Below are 12,573 nucleotides of genomic sequence, written 5' to 3' on the forward strand. Positions count from 1 at the left end.
AGTAGAATTTTAACTGAGTACGTGTGGGAAGCGGGCTTTAATATTCCAAGATCAGCACCCTGGCATATCTGCCTTGAGGGACCCTCACCCAATTACCACACAATTTCTGCTGCCAGCTCCTCACAGCAGAAGGGTGGTCGGTGCCAGCAAGAGGCTAGAGTGCTGAGGACCCTTATTAAAAGCAGTCAGTGTGCCAGGAGGAGCCAGCCCTCTCTGCCCAGCCAGAAGCAGATGCTTGCCATATGGTTTAAATTCCTTACACTTACACATGCGTGCGCGCACCCCCCCCCCCCGAAAGATAAACACAACATAAGCTTATGAGGAGAGTGGGAGAAAAAGTGAAAAGACATAAATATTTGGGTTGAGTATGGCAACTGTTGAGAAGGAGTTCTCTCGACGTGAGAGAAAGTGAAATTTCATAGCCTGGGACATAGGGATGTAATTATTAAAAATCACAAGATCAAATGCAAGGCAGTGATGAACACCCAGCCTGGAGCCCACTGTGTTGAACCCACACCCCAAAACGAGGAAAGACAGAGAAAAGTAGCTGGAAGGTCTCAGAGATTTCTCCTGCCCTTATTCTGTCTCACTATAATGAGATAGGGCATGGTAGAAGAGGGGAGGTTATGGACTCCCTGGTTTGGACTGTTGCCTTCACAGCTGACAAAGTGGAAAGAGTATTGGTTGTAGTGTAAGAGGACCTGAGTTCAAATCCCACTTCTGTTCTTTACTATTTGTGACCTTGGACAAGTCCTTTCCCCTCCCTGAGTTTCCGTTTCCTCATCTGTAAAAAATGAGAGGCTCGCACTAGATGGTATTCCAGCATGGGATCTAGGATCCTACAGGTGACCTTGGACAATTCACTTCATTGCCTTGGGCCTCAGTCTGCCCTCCCTTCCCTTCCTTCTCCTCACATTTTCTCTGATTGTCCTTCATGCCTGACTACTGACCTCCCCGGCTTCCTTTAAGTCCCAGTTAAAGTCCCACCTTCTACAGGAAGCCTTCCCCAACCCCTCTTCATTCCAGTGCCTTCCCTCCATTCATTATTTCCTATTTATCCTGTACAGAGCTTGTTTGTACAGATTTATTTGTTTATTGTTCCTCCCCTACCCATTTTAAAGTAAGTTCATGGAGGACAGGGACTGTATTTTGCCTCTTTATATCCCCAGTGCTTAACACAGTCCCTGGCCCATAGCAGGCACTTAACAAATGTTCACTGACTGACTATATGACCTCTGAGGTTCCTCTGATCTCTGATACTATTATAGCTGATGGAAATAATTAAGTAGTTTATACTGTTTTTTTTTTAAATCAGATTTCTGATTTCATCCTAAATGAAGATCAGTACCTTCTCTGCAACTTGATGAACAGTCTTATCAAGTTCCCTGGGGTGCTGAGGGTAGGTGATTTCCCCAGGGTCATTCTGCCAGGATTTATCATTGGTGGGACTTAAACTCAGGTCTTCCTGAGTCCCAGGCCATCTTTGCATCCATACTCTAACACACGGATAATAAGAGGCCAAGAGGCCAAGTGGCCAAGTGGCAAGAGTGCCACTTGGGCCTGGAGTCAAGGAGACCTGAGTTCAAATTCTGCCTCACACACATAATGGCTGTGTGAACCTGGGCAAATCACTTCACCCGTTTCCTCAGTTGTAAAATGGGGATAATAAAACCCACTTCAGACTTGTTGTGAGAATCAAATAAGTCTGTCTGCCTTCCCCTTCTACATACATACACACACACACACAAAATCTATATTCTACATACATATATATATATATATCTTTGCAAACCTTAAAGAGCTACATAAATGCTAGTTATTATTGTTTTGGTTATTATTATAGGATACTTTTAGTGCCTTGATGGAGCATTTTCTTCCCAACCAACCAGTGAAGGGGTACAAGTCTCATTATCTCCATTTTACAGATAAAGATACTGAGGTTCAGAGAAGGCAAAATGCCCAAAGTCACTTAGGCCAAGTCAGGACCCCATCCAGGGTCATCTGACTCTACCTTCAGTGCTCTTTCTACAATCACATGGCCATTCCCTACTAGTGGACTCAACCATCTATTTCCACATCTCCGTCTGGGGAGGGGAGGCAGAGAGGAGACTCTTATTCCTCTTTGTATAGATGAGGAATCTGCAGCTTTGTTACTTGTCCATGGTCACACAGCTAGGCTTTGAATCCAGCTCTACCTCTAGGGCCACAAAGCACCCACCATCAGAGGTGAGAAGAAATGCTAGAATTCCATCTCAAAGAAAAGCAGAACCCTGATCATCGAGGGAGGGCAAAGGGAAGATGTTGAGTACTGGAAGACATAGGGTTTGTGGAGATTAAGTGACTTTGTGACCTCTAAGCAAGGCCCCCTTCCCTCTAGAGCCCTTCTAGCTCAGAGTTTGCCTGTCTACACAATGATCTGGATTTAACAACAATCCCTAAGGTCCCTTTCCATCCATCCATGAGTCAATAATTCTAGGACTCCTCCAGAGGATGAGAATCGTATGGATGCATTTGGGACTGTTAGCCTTGAACCTTACATTTTTATTTGTTATTTTTTAGGGGGGGTCACCACCATTCTTGTCATCTAAACTGGACCTTTTCCCTCTTGCTTGCCAACTTCACTCAGTCTGGGTCCTAGAGTGAAATACCACTCCTGGAATATAGAGAGACAGCCCATCAGTTCTCACCGGAGCTCTGGACTCCAATTCACATATCACAGGTCTCACTGGACCTCTGGAACACTGTGAGCTCCCCATCATAGGGTTCAGAGCTGGAAAGCACTTTAGAGTAGGCCTCTACTCTGGTAAATACAGGCCTTCTGCACCCCTGGCCTAGAATATTTATTAGACTAGCCCTCCTGCTCCTCCTCCTCTCTCTGCTTTCCAGCTCACCAGTCCATCCTTCACAAAGCCAACTGATTAATCTTCCTTAAGATCCCCTGTTTATAGCTGTCTTCTAGTTCCCTATTGACTCTGGGTGAAAATGCAGACTCCTGATCCTGGTATTTAAGGCCACCCCAGAATCTGGCTCCAAACTTCCCTACTGGCTTTGCTGTCCCCAATTCCTCTTTCCACTCTACACTTCTCCAGAGCTGACCCTATAGGCAGCTGCTTAGGTGGCATGTGGAGTTTCATTCCCTATGCATTACTCAGACTGGCTTGATCTCTTTCTTCTCTGTCTCTCCTCTCCTCTTCTCTCTGTGTATCTCTCTGTCTCTCCCTCTCTCTCCCTCCCTGCCTGTCTCTGTCTCTCCATCCATCCTCCCTCCCCTCTCTCTCCCTATCTTTCACTGCCTCTCTCTCCTCTTCCTCTCTTTTTCTTGTCTGGACCAGGGATGGCAGAGTGAGTTGCTGTAGTAAGAAAAGAAACTAGTGACTTGGGTGCACCTTAAGAAAAGGGATAGCTACTTTGTGCAAGTTTCTAGCCATTGGATGACTTGTGGTTCTAATGACCCTTTCCAAAGACTTCTGCTTATTTCCCCCCAAACTTCTCTTTTTCAAAGACAAGCCCAATACATTTGTTGTTGTTTAGCTCCCAAAGGAAGAGTTTAGCTAAGACAGGTCCTTTTCCCTAAAGCAGAGAAAGGGAAGTCATAGAGATTTGGGGAACTGAGATTCAGTTCTGAAGCAGAGCTTAGTTCTAGTCTAAAGACTAGAAGTACCATTAAGTGATAAGTGGATGAGAACAGGAAACCCTAACGAAAAGACCTTTAAATTACAGCCTGGTAGAGAGCCTTTAAATTAGACTTTGGAGTCTGAAGACCTTGCTCTATTGAATTCTCACTATCTGTGTGACCTTGAGAAAGTCATTTGACATCTCTGGGCCTCAGTTCCCTCCTCTGTAAAATGAGGGTGGGCTAGATGATGACTAAGTTTCCTGCCACCTGTAAATCCTGCTCCTAAGATTATAGCTTGAGAGAGATGCCACCCCTCTTCGCCAACCAATCCCACTTCAGATTACTCCATGGTCAACACCTGTCCAGGCTAGGCAGCTCTCCTCTCCAAAGCCTGACAGCTGCCTGGCCCAGGTCAGTGTCTGAAGAGGGGGAGGGGGATGAGGGAAGATCAAAATATCGCCCTTGTCCAGCCTTACAGGCAGAGAGGGAGGGAGGGAGGGAAGGAGAGAGAGAGAGAGAGAGAGAGAGAGAGAGAGAGAGAGAGAGAGAGAGAGAGAGAGAGAGAGAGAGAGAGAGAGAGAGGAGGGAGAGAAAGAGAGAGACAGAGACGGGGGGGGGGGGGGGGGAGGAGGGAGAGAGAGACAGAGAGACAGAGAGAGAGAAGGGAGAAGGGGAGGGGGAGGGAGGGGGAGGGAGGGAGAGAGAGAGAGAGAAACTTAGCCAAGAGAAAGAGAGAGGCTGCCAGCAAGTGGAGAGCCCCCAGACAGACAAGCCCTGACTTGTCCAGAGGCCCACGTGGGCGGCCAGAAAGCTCAGCTTCCCTTCAGGATGCCGAGGATGCTTGGCCCACCCCTGCCTCTCTCCAGCTCCATCCCAGTACCCAGGCCCGCCTCTGGCCTCTCAGTCTCCATGCCCCAACCCGCCTCCCTCTAGCTCCAACCCTCCCCGCCCCCTCAGGCCTCCCAGAGGCTGGGATGCTTAAGGATGCGGGATGCGCCCAGGCATGTTCCCAAGCCCGCTCCTTTTGCAGCCTCCAGGTCATGGAATCACAGAATGTCAGAGCTGGGAGGGACCTTAGAAAACCTGATGTGAGACCTAGAAAGGAACTTTGGGCCCTGGATTTTCAGGATGCTGTACATCAGAGAAAGAAGGGACCTTGGGTTCTGAAATGTTAACATATTGGACATCAGAGAGGGAAGGGACCGTGGGTTCTGGAATATTAGGACATCAGACATCAAAGAGAGAAGGGACCTTGGGCCCTAGATAGTTAGGACACCAGACATCAGAGAGAGAAGGGACCTTGGGTTCTGGAATGTTAGGATTCTGGACATCAGAGAGAGAAGGGACCTTGGGTTCTGGAATGTTAGGATTCTGGACATCAGAGAGAGAAGGGACCTTGGGTTCTGGAATGTTAGGACTCTGGACATCAGAGAGAGAAGGGACCTTGGGTTCTGGAATGTTAGGACACTGGACATCAGAGAGAGAAGGGACCTTGGGTTCTGGAATGTTAAGATTCTGGACATCAGAGAGAGAAGGGACCTTGGGTTCTGGAATGTTAGGACACTGGACATCAGGGAGAGAAGGGACCTTGGGTCCTGGATTGTTAGGACACTGGACATCAGAGAAAGAAGGGACTTTGGGTCCTGGATTGTTAGGACACTGGACATCAGAGAGAGAAGGGACCTTGGGTTCTGGAATGTTAGGACACTGGACATCAGAGAAAGAAGGGACTTTGGGTCCAGGAATGTTAGGACACAGAATGTTAAAACGTCTAACGTTACAGCTGGAAGGGATATTGGAACACAGAATGTTTAAGTTGGAAAGGAAATTTAAAAATCTCGAGCTTTCAGGACGCTTAGAATGTAGTTCTGAACTAGAAGACTCTTACAGACCCTCCAGCCCATTTACAAAGGAGGAAACTGAGGCCGAGAGAGGGAGAATTGAGAGGGAGAACTTGCCTAGGGCCACAAAGGCAGGGGTCGAGTCTGACTCCCCTTCCCCCAAACCCCCCAATGCGCCCCTGCCCGCCAACTCATTCTGGCCACAGCTGCCCAAGCCCAGGGAGAGACAATGGCTTCCACTTTCCTCCCCATTCAGGCCGGGACCTCCCTGCGGAGCTAGAGCTGGGAGACGCTCTGGAAAGCAGCCTCGTTTCCAGGTCCTGAACATTATCTACAGTAGGTAGCCTGCCCGGAAGCCCCCCAACCCCCCCCACCAAAGTCCGTGCGTAATTCCAGCCTTCCACCCACTACCCTCCAGGGGCAGTCACCACACCTGCCTGTCCCCTCCCTACCGGTCTAGGAGGTGGTGGCCTCAGCGGCTGAGTCAGACAGGATCTGCAATCTGGCAGTCGGGCAGACGGGCAGGCTGATGGACAGAGAAGCAGGCAGACCCCCTACTCTGCCCAGCTCGCAGTTTGCCCCTTAACACACTCAACTGGCAGGGGATTGAATCCTCAGCAAATATTCGATTGACTCATCCACGTGTAGCCCCAGCCTCCAGCCCCGCCCTGGCCCAGGCCAGGCCTAGCCCCAGAACCATTGGTCCTCTCTCCCTACTTGGGAGGGACTATCCAAAAGAGGTCTCCGCCTCTTCTCTCCAAGTGGGCGTGACCCATGGGCTGGGTAAACACTGAGTCTCCAGCTGAAACTGAATGAGCCATGGGAATGTTTGGGAAGGCATCCAAGGCCTACATAGATCATGTCGTGTCTCAGCCGTGACCTCGATGAAGAGGCACTCGGGGAGTTTATGAAAAAGGAGACAAGGGAGAATCAGCAACAAAGACTAGGAAGAAATAAAATCCATTGATGTTGGTCAAGAATTTCAAGGCCTGTGGACCTTGGAACAGAGAATATCAGAGCTAGGAGAGACAGTGGAAAGAGTGGTGATTTCCACAGAACCAGAGGACCTTGTTAGAATCCTGCTTCACTTACCTATCCACCTATGTGACTTTGGGCAAGGCATTTCACTCCCCTGGGCCTCAGTTTCCTCTTCTGTAAAATGAGAAGGTTGGATTGGCTGAGCTGTGGATTCTTTCTAGATTTAAATCTTTTAGTTTTGAGTATAGACTGTCAGAGTTGGAAGAGACCTTAATCATAGAATGTTGGAGCTTGGAGGGACTTTAGTACCTGGGACATACGCTGTTAGAGCTTGGCATCTGTGCTTATGATTCCCTGGAATAAGGTCTACGGCATCCAAGGACCAGGTGGAATGGAAGAGCTGGGATATCCAAGGAGGCCCGGCATGTCAAAGACGCAAATATTTGTTGAATTGAACTGAACATTTACCAGATTGAGAATTCCATGAAAGTAGGGTCTGTGTTAACCCCAGGGTGCCTGCTCCCCCCACATATGTGTGCTCACATGAATATAGTCCTAAGGACTGACCCAAGAGGCTCTGCATCTCTTTGGCATATTGGCCCCACATGAAATTATTATAAGAAAACATCTAAGTTGAGTCTAGCTTTGAGCTTGAGTCTCACTTTCCCCAAATGTGAGTGACAGGGTCCCAGCTCCTGGAGAGGTGCCAAAGCTAGCTAGCAATACATATTGGTAGGACAGCTTTCATTTTGCCAGGCAGAAGATATAAAGAACTCATAAACAGATACAAAAACATAAAAGACTCAAATCACACATCAGCTCCCCTCCGAGGGAAACTGAACTCAGAGTTGGTCATTGAGACAGCTCTTGGACAACAGAAGATAGACCCTCCCTCAAGGTCCTATACGGTCCTTCCCAGACTCAAAATGTAACTCAATGGTTTGGATTACTCACAGAAAACAAACATATTTGGGAGAACTGATAAATAAATGAACCCCTTCCTGCTGGACCTGCACTGTCCAAATAACTCACCGGTTTTGTTCCTTAAAGGCACTTTTCAGGAACTATGGGGGAAATCCCCTTCTTTCTCCAAGGACCATATTGTATCAGGATATCTGTTCTCTAGAAGGTCTGATCAGCCAGTTCTTTGAACTTGGGGTTATCCAAGAAGCAACCTCTAAGACCAACAGGACCTGAAGAATGGAAATCTCTCCTACTCTCCACATAAAGTTGGGGTTAAGGACATTGTCTATGACCTGATCTCTCAGGCTCAGAGGGCACAGAGGCAAACATCTGCCTCTGCTATGGGCTTCTGCAGAAAATCCATAAGTGCCTTGATTGCTGTTCTTTTTGGGGCTAGAAAAGTTCTGGATCTTTCTATTGAGGCAGCTACCTGCAAGCCCATATAACTGCCTCAAAGCAGCCATTTCCAATTCATGGGGGAAAGATTGTTTCTACACAGGCATAGAACTTCTTTCCTTCAGGCCTGTTCTGCTATGTGCTGGTCTGGCTTGACTTTTGAATAAGGGAATGAAACGAGGTAGTCCAAAAGACAATGTCTGTCAGCTTGCTTTTATGAACCATGGCTTTTGGGTGATCTCTCCTACAAAATTCTGCCTTCCCCTTTCCACATCAATCAATCAGCCTGGAGGCAGCCCCAAGCCCTTGAAACCAATGAAGAGCTCTATATCCTTTCACCAAGGCATGCTCATACTCTCTATGGGAAGGTGATACCCAATTGATGTCTCCAAACAAAACCTCTCCCCCTGTCACCTCATGTGGATTAGGGACTTCCTCCCACTTATCTATTTTTATGCCCACTACCCTAGAACCTAACACACTGATTTGCACATAGTAGGTGCTTAATAATATAAATGATTATTAAGTGATTAAATGCAAGTGTTGATATGAATAAATGAAGATGTGTTTCAGTGGTTTCAGAAACTAAACCCAAGGCCTTTTAGCCTAGCAATATTTCCAGCCCATTGTCTGCAGTGAACATTCTGGGAAGCCGACCTTGTGCTTGGGACAGAACATGTCGACTCTTCCTGAAGGTGTCACAGACACATCTAGGAAAGACCCAGAAAAGCAAGTTCTTATCTCCCAAGTCTTTCACACTGTCAAACGATTCAACATCAGAAACTCATCATTTTATCAGTAGAAATAACATTAAAGAAGATGCATTAGTATTTGATTTGCTGCTGCATCCTAAGGAGGGTGTGTTGGCAAATGTTTAACAACTGGGTCTCCAAAACACGGACATGATAGACTTCTAAATTTAATCAGCATCGTGAACATTTTCTCCATGACTTTCTGAAATCTAGACAACCCAGAAAATAATAAAACAAGCATCAGTTTGTAGGGTTTGTTGATTTCTGAGATGTAAATGTTTTCAGTGAAAATTTAACAATTGACTCTCTCATTCAGAGAGCTCTCTCCAATACATTCCTGGGATTGTCTCCCCCATTCGGATGTGAGCTCTTTGAGAGCAGAGACAGTCTTACTTTGCTATTTGTATCTTCAGTGCTTAGCACAATTCATCCATCCATCCAATTGAACTAATCAAATGAGAGTTTAAGATAGGCTTCCACAACCTGGCTACTATGAAGTGAAAGATAAAATGAAATTCCTGAAACTACTCATACAGGGTCCTAGGCCATTTAATCCAATCCCCTCATTTTATAGAGGAGAAAACTGACATACAGAGAGGTCGAGTAACTTGTCCAAAGTCATACAGCCAGTAAGTAACTGAAGTAGAATTTGAACCCAAGTCTTCTTGACTCCAGTTCCCTTCTTCTCACATGTAATGACAACAACAGTGTAGTTGGAAAGAAGTAAACAAAAGCAGGAAATGAATGCTGCCAAGAAGAAGTGATGAGAAAATGGATCCTTACTCAATCATCCTATCAATTGGTAGGCATTTATTAAATGCCTACTATGTGCCAGGCATCTCCCTTCTCTCTTTGCAGAGGTGGGGAACTATGAGTGAGGAGCATGGCATATGCTGGCAGATATGGGTAATATGTTGATTAGTGTTACTGACCCACTATTCTCTCCTCTCTTAAAAAAACTTTATTGCAAATGACATCTTGCTTAAGAGGAAATGGAGACCAAAAGTATTTGCAAATGAAGGTGATGTAAAAAAAAGAACCTCAATAAAAATGAAAAATAACTGAGTGGTTGACCTAGATGGAGGATTCCCAACTTTTTGTATATCATGGACAGTCCCTTTGGCCGTGAATCTGGTGAAGCCTTTAGATCCCTTCAGAATCAGGTTTTTAGATGTTTTAAAAATTTCAAAAGCATTGGATTACAAAGGAAACCAATTACATTGAAATACAGTTATCAAAATATTTTTCAAAAACAAGTTCATAACCTTTGATGTAAATGCTACTTTCAAAGATGGAGGTCATAACATTGCCCACAATGGTCCATTTTTGATTACACTTCATAATGTCTCCTTGAAAGTTGATCACATAGGGTAGTAGCACCCTAAAAGTTAACATTCTTCCTTTATTTTTAAACTTTTAAATTTTAATTCTTTTCAATTAACAAGCATTTATTTTCTCTCTTTACCACCTCCCATTTCCCATTGAAGAAAGAAAAAGAAGGGAAGGACGGAAGGAAGGAAGGAGGGATGAAGGAAGGGGAAGAAGAAAGTAAAGGAGGAAGGAAGGAAGGAAGGATAAAGGGAGGGAAAGAAGGAAGAACAAAAGTCTTTGCAAAAAAAAATTGCATCATTGACTGTCCAGAAAAATGTCTCATTCTGCATTCTGACTCTATTGCCTCTCTCAGGAGGCAGGTAGCATATTTCATAATCAAGTCTCTGGAATCCTGGTTCATCATTGCATTGATCAGAATGCTTGTTTTTCAAAATTGTTTCTTTTTACAATGTTGTTATTGTATCAATTCTCCTGGTTCTACTCACTTCATCAGTTTATACAAATCTTCTCATTTGTCCTTGAAACTATCCATTTCACTATTTCTAATGAGACATTTACAAAATCATTACATGTATAGACCATAATTGGTTCAGTCATCCTCCAAATTATGGGTACTCTCTAAATTTCCTGGGTTTTCTTTCTTCTACCAAAACTGCTACTAAAAACAATTTTGTATATATGGCTTCTATTTCTCTTCCTTTGATCTCTTTGTAGTAGAAGTCTATACATGGTATTGTTGGATCAAAGGGTATACACAGTTTAGTGACTTCTTGTTCATAATTCCGTGTTGCTTTCCCAAAGGGCTGGACCAATTCACAGCTATATCAACAATGTGCTTGTTTTCTTGCAGTCCATCCAACAATTGCTATTTTCCTGGTTTAAAAAAAGCATCCTTACCAATCTAATGGGCATGAAGTGAAACCTCAGAGTTGCTTTAATTTACATTTCTCTAATTACTGATGATTTGGAGCATTTTTATATGGCTTTTTACTAGTTTGAATTTCTTCCTTTCAAAACTGCCTATTTATATTCTCTGACCATTTGTCTATTGAGGAATGACTTCTGTGCTTACAAATTTGAATAAATACCTTATGTATTTTCAAAGTAAGACCTTTCTCAGAGAAACTTGCTGCAAAGATTTTCCCCCAGTTACCTGTTTCCCTTCTAATTTTACCTACATTTCTTTGGTTAATTCAAAATTTTTTCCATTTTATATAATCAAAATGGCCTACTTTTTCTTCTGTGGTCCTCACCATCCCTCTTCTTTTAGTCATTTAATTGTTCTCCTAGCCATTAGAACAGAGAAGTAATTTATTTTTTGATCCTTTAATTTGCTTATGATGCCACATTTTATATCTAAACCATGTATTCATTTGGAGTTTATCTTGAAAAACTATACCTGATTTCTGCCGAGTTGCTTTTCCTGTTTTCCCTGCAGTTTTTTTTTTCTGAGATAGTGAGTCCTTATCCCTCTAACTGCAGTTTTTGGGTTTATCAAACACTATGCAACTATACTTATTTCATATGTATACATACATACATACACACACATACACATTGATTTCCTATAAATTCACACACACAGGTGTATATATATGTATATATGTATATTTACACACACATGTTTTTGATCACTACTAAATCATTTTGATGATTACTATTTGTAGAATATAGTTTAAGACCTTATGGCTGTTTTGTTCAGGAGTGTCTGACTCTTTGTGACCCTGTAGGGGGTTTTCTTGGAAAAGATTCTGGAGTGGTTAGCCATTTCCTTCTCCAGTGGATTAAGGCAAACAGAGGTGAAATGCTTTGCCCAGAGTCACACAGCTAATGAGTGTTTGAGGTCAAATTTGAACTCAGGTCTTCCTGACTCCAGGCCCAGGAGCCTGATTCCAGGCTCCCACTGAGCTGCCTAATTGCCTGTTTAAGACCTAGCACTGCTAAAATCACATTTCCCACTTTTTTGGTCATTATTTCCCTTGAGATTCTTGACCTTTTGTTCCTCCAGATAAATTTTATTATTTATTCTATTTATAAATAATCCTTTGGTAGTTTGAATTGTATGGTGCTGAATAAGTAAATAATTTAAGTAGTTGCCATTTTATTATGTTGATTCGTTCATGAGCAATTAATAGTTCTCCAATTATTTTGATCCATCCTTTAAAGAGGGTTTTGCAGGTGTTTTCATACAGTTCTCATGCTTGTCTTGGTCCATAGACCTCCATATTTCTTGCATACTTCTGTATTCTATTTTGAATGAAATTTATCTTTCTCTTCTTACTGGGTTTTGTTGGTGATACACAGAAATGTTAGGGATTCATGTGGACTTGTTTTGTGTCCTGCAATATCAGTGAATTTATTAATTGTTTCAATTAATTTTTGTTGATACTTTAGGGTTCTTTAGATAGAACATAGTACCATCTGCAAAACGTTATAGCTTTGTTTCATCTTCGCCTGGGTTTATTTCCTCCCCTTGTGTTTTCCTCATCTTCTTGCTCTAGCTAACACTTCCAGTACTATGTTGAATAGTAGTGGTGGCAATGGGCATTCTTGCCATATTCCTGATCTTATTGGAAAGGTCTCTGAGTTTTCCATTGCATATTATATTTGCTCTTGATTTTAGATAGATACTACTTACTATATTAAAGTAGAGTTCATTTATTGGTGTGCTTTCTAGTGTTTAACAGAAATAGGC

The 12,573-nt window shown here is 43.7% G+C and overlaps 1 protein-coding gene across 3 annotated transcripts in view; it reads right to left on the minus strand.

The window, feature by feature from the left end:
• The window catches only part of EDA2R (ectodysplasin A2 receptor), a 32,996-nt gene extending 26,887 nt beyond the window's left edge, over positions 1-6,109 (minus strand). For 2 of the 3 annotated variants that reach the window (XM_072626942.1, XM_072626941.1), the window contains exon 1: positions 5,910-6,109. The gene's annotated coding sequence lies outside the window, so the exon portion shown is untranslated. The remainder of the gene's footprint in view (positions 1-5,909) is intronic. The other variant, XM_072626943.1, reaches the window with a different exon arrangement.
• Between the last annotated feature and the right edge of the window lie 6,464 nt (positions 6,110-12,573).

This window comes from Notamacropus eugenii, chromosome X (genome assembly GCF_028372415.1).
Source record: "Notamacropus eugenii isolate mMacEug1 chromosome X, mMacEug1.pri_v2, whole genome shotgun sequence".
Taxonomy (NCBI): Eukaryota; Metazoa; Chordata; class Mammalia; order Diprotodontia; family Macropodidae; genus Notamacropus; species Notamacropus eugenii.